We start from the raw sequence: 6,168 nt of genomic DNA, 5'->3' as shown, positions 1-6,168 counted from the left end.
TGTCAGAATAACTAACAGCAGCCTTAGCAACTACATGCATTTCTGCTTCCTTACTTATATTGGATGAAGTATTGATAATCTAAGTTTTATGAAGGGTTATATCCAGGATTAAAATTTTTTTCTGCTCCTGTTAGCAAAGAAGAGGTGCTCAGCCCTAGGCATGGCTGCCTAGAGACCCTCACAAATGGCCTCCCTCTTATTACATGCTGTTCTGATGCTGAGGAGAGTTAATTAATGACTCTAAATAAGAAAACAATCAAATCTGTCTCTGGTCATATGAGTCAGAGCAGACCCAGATGGGGAGCTGGGTCCTTGGCCTCCAAGTGCCCTAGGGAAATGCAATAGCTGTCTTTGAGCCTTGCGTCAGAGCTCTGCAAAGTCCCAGCCTGGAAGGAAAAGGAAATCACTCAAAATGAAGTGAAGATCCAGTTTGATGTGAGGCATTTTCTTAAGAGGCCAGGCTGCCTATCTGAGTATTGTACAGACCAAAGTCCAGAGAGAAGAGAAAGAACACTATTTTATTCCTCTTACCCCCATTGGATACCCAAACCTATAGTTACTAAATGGGGAATTCTCAAGCACAAGCCCCTGTGTATGTGGCAAGACTGGAGCAGTTGGAATTGCCACCCTAGGAGGACCAGAGGACACATGGCATGAAGTTCACCAAGCCCCAACCTGCCCAACTTCAGGAGTCTTGCAGCCATATATGAAGGTAGAATATTGGCTGTGATAACATGATGACAGGAATGTGATCTTTCCGTGAGTTTTGCTGAGGCCCACAGAAGAGAAAACTTTATTTGGGTGTCAGAAGCTTTGCTGTGAAAATCTGAGATTGGAAATAGGTGGAAGGAGTCTTCTAACAATATCCAGGTGTCCTTAGCTTTGGAACAGGATGCTATAAAATAAAGATAAGACCTATTTCTTTGGCTCTACATGCACTCTTTGACAAAAATAACAGTCTCCTCATGGAATTTTTTCCTCCTTACTTTTTATTTTTTCCTTTTTAAGAAAGTAAGGAGGGAAAAAAAAGAGACAGAAAGGAAAAAGGAAGGAAGGAAGGAAGGAAGACCAAAACCATTTTGTTGCCATCTGGGTTTGGCTTACTGGGAAATTTTTCCACTCTAGAAAGAAAATGCTGTGCTACTGGCCATGAGGGTCATAACATTGTCCTTTTTCTCTTCTTTGGTAACAACGTTCAGGTAACAAACCTTTTTATGAGGATAAGACGTAAAGAATGGCAATATCCTTGCTGAACTTGAAAGGACTCTGTGATTTATGTCTGAATCCTAGTTGGTTTCCAATTCCATTTCTCTAAAATTTGGTTAGAACCTTATATAAGACAGTCCAGTATTTCAATTTTTCTTCCTTAATAGCAGCAGGGAGTAAATGTGGTAAGGAAGGGATTCCAGAGTTTAAGAGATTCGGGATGGAACCTAAACTCTGCCCTTCTGTGTGACCTTGGGTAGGCCCTTTTTCTCCAAAAGTTTTGTTTCCTCATCTTGAAAGTGGGAATAACACCACCACCTACCTCATAGAACTGTGAGGATTAAATACATTCTTGCATGTGAAGAGCCTGACTCAGAAAATGTTTCCTCTTATTATTAGCTTGTAATTCTTTAAATAGAGATTGCCGATGGGTTCATTCAAAGTGATGTGGTAAAAGCCTCTACAGCTGTTTCCTCCTATTCCGTTCTGTGATCAACTATAGGGAAATCCTCCCAGAGGCCATTGCCCCCACCTCTTGCTTCAGTTCGATGCCCTATAATCCCTTCTTCCCACTGGGCTGACTGAGGCCAGTGCTCCAGAACCTTGGACAGCTCCACTTCTTAGCAATTCTGTGATCTGCCTGTGGGAGAGGAGCGGGAGCAGGAAGAACCTGGGGAACTTCCCCAGAAAGGCTGCTTTAATGCCATAATTTAGGAATCCCAGGGGCTGCAGTCTCACTCCCAGCATGCATGCTCACATTTAGATGCATGCGGACATTGGCATGCATGTTCAGATTCTTCAACATGACCAGCCCTCCTGCAAATTTCTATGGGGCCTCTTCTCAGAAAGTCATAAATCCACCATAAGATTTACTAAACTATAGAGTCCTTTTTTTTCTTTCCTGTGAACTTCAAGAATTTTTTGAGCCCAAAAAGAACAGAAACACCACCCACATCTTCCTGTATCTGCTGATATTTAATTTGTTTGGCTTCAGTACAAGGATTAAACATTCTTGATTAACCTCAAATGAAAGTAATAATGTATGAGCATGAGGAAATGTTTTACAAGACAAAGATTCAGGGATGAATTAAAAGAAACATAAAATAATGTTACTGCCTGTAGGTGATGTTAAGCACCATTCTCTAATCAGGATAAGCAGGTGGTTCAATTTATGAGGTAATTTAGCTTTTCATTCTCCAATGCAAAACACAACACACTATATGCAGTCACCTTCCAAACAGGCGAGGAAGAAATTAAGTCCTATTTTTACTTTATGATACTGAGTCATGTAGTTCAATGCAAATCACATGGATGCCAAAGTAAGAACAATGCCAGGTATTTAAATACATCCTTTTCTTTGAGGAGCTCTAATGATTTTGTGACAGCATGAAATCCCTTCAGAGTGACTCTAGGAGAAGAGACACTTGTCACCAGGTGAGCATTTAGGACTAAGCATGTTTTATCTACCACCCCCTACTCCTATCATTATCTCTGGAAGAGCCAGTGTTTGCAAGCTTTCTGCATTTAGTAATAGCCTCCAAATGTCTGCATATTCTAGGCCATATCATATTGAAGAAAAGAATACTTGTCTTTGAAAAATGTTATTGAATAATTTAATGAGGAAGAGAAGAGGATAAAAGAGAAACAGGAAAAGATAGGAAGGGAACAGTAAAGATAGAAGAGAGACCAGGAAGATGTCTGAATCTTCCTGAACTTGATAAATGTTTTCCATGCATTGTCCTCATGAATGAATTTGATGCCCATCCTCAACTGAACAGAAACACAAAGGCCTTCAGGTCCTCTTTAAACATTTCCAAAGGAGTGAAGACATCAGCAGTTCCACTGCTTGAACTCTCTTGAAGGAACTGCAGACAAGAACATCAACTCAGGACTCCAAAGGTAGACAGGGAGCCCCCAAGTAGAAAGGTTTGTGGTTTGACTTAACAATGCCCACCCCTATTCTGTGATTCTACAAAAGGCAGAGAATTGGTTGTCAAATTGTTCCTTGGTTTGACTTTCTCCCAGCAGAGGTCGCTGTGGATACTAGCAGTGGACATTTGTGGGGACTGGACCCCACAGGCTGGTATTCCCCTGTAGAGTACCTGCTCTTCCACTGGTCACAGTCTAGCTTTTCATTCTATGGGAAGAAAACTTCTCAAAGACACAAAACATTTTTGCCATAAAAGTACCATGAAATTGGAGTCAATTGCTAGGGATGGGCAGGAATGGGAAGGTTGTGTTATCTTCTAAGGGTATTACCTTGTAATGGAATCTCGGTAATGGAAGCCCTGGTGTCCTCTCTGTCAATGTACCTGGCACTTCTGACACTCCACCCACAACTGACCAGCAACCCTAGCCCTGTATTCCTTCCAGACATGAAGGCCAAAGTGAAAAAATTTGCCTTGCCACACATCTTGCACCCACCTCATAAGGGACTCTGTTGATGAGCAACCCCCTGCAAAAACAAAACAAAACTTTACTTGGCAGCCCATGGGAGTAGTGGAGCAGAATTCTGGTCCTCAGGGCAGCCCATTATAGCAGGATAAAATCTCTGAGGGATGGGAACGGCAGGGTACTGGTGAGGATGTTAGGGTCAGCCTTGAGGCTCTAAAAAGGCTGGAGAGAATTTCACATTCTTGTGAAGTCCCACTTACTGAACCATACCCAGGTTTGCAAGATAGTTCCAAGGAAGCCTGAAGCTGCCTCCACCCTGAAGGCATCCCCTCAGACGCTAGGTCATTACTGGGACTTGAGAGTTCAGGGGTTGACTAACCTGCACTTTGACATCCAAGACATCCAAGCCTAACCATAAGTGGCTCTTCTCTCTCCCCCACCTCACCCTCCGCCCCTCTCTATTCCTCTCTCCTCTCTCGTCTCTTTCTTCTCTGCCAGGTTCAGTTTCACCATGACAAACACATGAACACAGCTCTGACCCACATTATCACCAATGCAAACTAATTCCCCCTCCTTCTCTCTCTCCCCCAGAACCAGATTTGGCCTAATATGGCTGTGGTGGGAACAGTCAGAATACCTCTCCAGACTCTGACCCACTCATGTCCCCTGCACCCCATGTCTCTCTGCAAGGTGGAGCCCCTGCATGTCCCTGTCCTCGTGCTCACAAGTCCTGGCCCTGTGCATACAGTATCCTGGGGACCCGGCCGGCAGGGGGTCGCAGGGGTGGGAAAGGGAAGGGTGTAAGGCAAGTGCCTTGTCCCGGAGCAGCCGCCTCCTCCCTCGGGATTTTCCATCTCTGCTCGCGCGGGTTCCCGAAGAACGAGCGCGCTTTGTCTCTCTCCTGGCTCCTGGCACGTTTCCGCGGAAGCAACCCGCGCCGCGCCCGAGCCCTCCCCCTCCCCGCACTCAGCCGCGCCCCTCGCCCANTTTGTCCTCCCATGGATGCCTGGGCAGTGCGCGAAAGCCAGGCACCCAGGAGTGGCCGCTGGGCGCCCGGGAAGCAGATACCCTCCGCCGGATCTGGGGCGCGCCCCACGCGGAATGGAGCAGCTCTAGAGAATCCTCCGGCGCGGGGGACATCCGCCTGAAGCTCCCGGTTGCCTGAGAGGGGACCCGCCCCGTCCTGCCCCACACATGCCCATCTGGGGTTGGCTACCCGCCTGAGGTCCCCGGGGCGTGGCGGAGTAGGGAGGGTCGTCTTGATTCACTGAGCCCAGGACCTGGATCAAGGTGGAGAGGGCCTGGGAGGGAAGAGCCAGGAAGGGAGGGGTTCCTCAAATCCTCTTACTTCCCCCTACCCACCTCTCACACCCAGGCCACTCTGTCAGACCTTAGGAGCCGCCGGGCACGCAAGACCCGGAGCATCTGTCAATGCTCTCCTTTAAGGGCTACTTGGAGCAAGGTGGGGAGGGGTCTCTGGGCATTTTCCCCCTCACATCTCAACAACCTCCCTGCCTCCCCTATCAAAAGAAAAAACCCTAGGAGAGTAGAAATGGTAGGGGGGAAGAGTCCTTGGTTTATCCACATTCTCAATCTCCCTCTTCACAAAACCCTAGGCTGCAGGAGGAGGGCGTGGGAAGGATCTCCCTTACAGCTTGCACCCCAGGAGGGTCTGAACTGAGGGGAGGAGTCCCGCGGTCTCATTCATCACAACCAACCCCTTTGTAACCTCGAGCTGCTGGGGTGTTGTGGGGAAGGATCCCCCTGCCTCTGAACCTCTCATCCCAGAGCACTCCCACCCAGCCTCAATAATCCAAGCAGCCTCGACTTCAGGCACAGGGGGAGGGAGACTCCAAGCCTTCCACGCTCTCCCAGGAGAGATGGGGGGAGGGTCCCCAAGCCCTCGCTCCTCACACTCAAGAAACCCCTCCACCATGAAACAAAAACTAACCCAAGCTGCTGCGACCTTAGGCGCTCTGCCACGGGGTCAGTCAGCTGCTATCCGGGACGGACGATCTTAAGAGCGGCGCTACACATCCCATCAACTCCCAAGGCCCCCCTCACGCATCAGTGCATCCCCCCTCCAATAAAACAAAAGCGCATCTTGCAGCACAAACCTCAGGCAGCAGGCAGGAGAGCGATTAGCGCCCGGAAGCGTACCCGGAGCCCACCGGCTCCTCACCGCTCCGGTTTCCCGGCCGCGGATATCGCGGCGGCTGCGGCAGCTGCGGTGGCAGAGACCGCGGCTCTGGCGTCCGGAGCCTCCCTCGGACTCAGCACCTGGAGCGGCGAACAGCTCCGCGCCTCATTCCTCTGACCCCGCCTTCCCCGCGCCGCCGTAGCCAATGGCGGCAAAGGCCCCGCCTAGGAGGCTGCCCATTGGGGGGGGGTCACTGTCCCCCGGTTCCTCTGGCCCCGCCCGCAGATGCTTGGGTCCCTCGGTCAAGACCACATTCCCCAGAGACCGCCGGAGTTTTCGCATGGCCTTCTGGAACTTGTAGTACCCTAATGACGCAGAATGGGCTTATACCGGGGTCAGGCAAACGGAGATGGACTGCATTTCCCAGA

The 6,168-nt window shown here is 49.1% G+C and overlaps 1 protein-coding gene across 1 annotated transcript in view; it reads right to left on the bottom strand.

Annotated features, from left to right (window-relative positions):
* Positions 1–5,921, bottom strand: part of Smpd3 (sphingomyelin phosphodiesterase 3) — an 83,180-nt gene extending 77,259 nt beyond the window's left edge. Inside the window, exon 1 of the mRNA XM_048792544.1 lies at positions 5,718–5,921. The gene's annotated coding sequence lies outside the window, so the exon portion shown is untranslated. The remainder of the gene's footprint in view (positions 1–5,717) is intronic.
* Positions 5,922–6,168: the final 247 nt, after the last annotated feature.

The sequence above is a fragment of the Marmota marmota genome, unplaced genomic scaffold (genome assembly GCF_001458135.2).
Source record: "Marmota marmota marmota unplaced genomic scaffold, marMar, whole genome shotgun sequence".
Classification (NCBI taxonomy): domain Eukaryota; kingdom Metazoa; phylum Chordata; class Mammalia; order Rodentia; family Sciuridae; genus Marmota; species Marmota marmota.
This window is presented reverse-complemented; position numbering and strand designations above follow the sequence as displayed.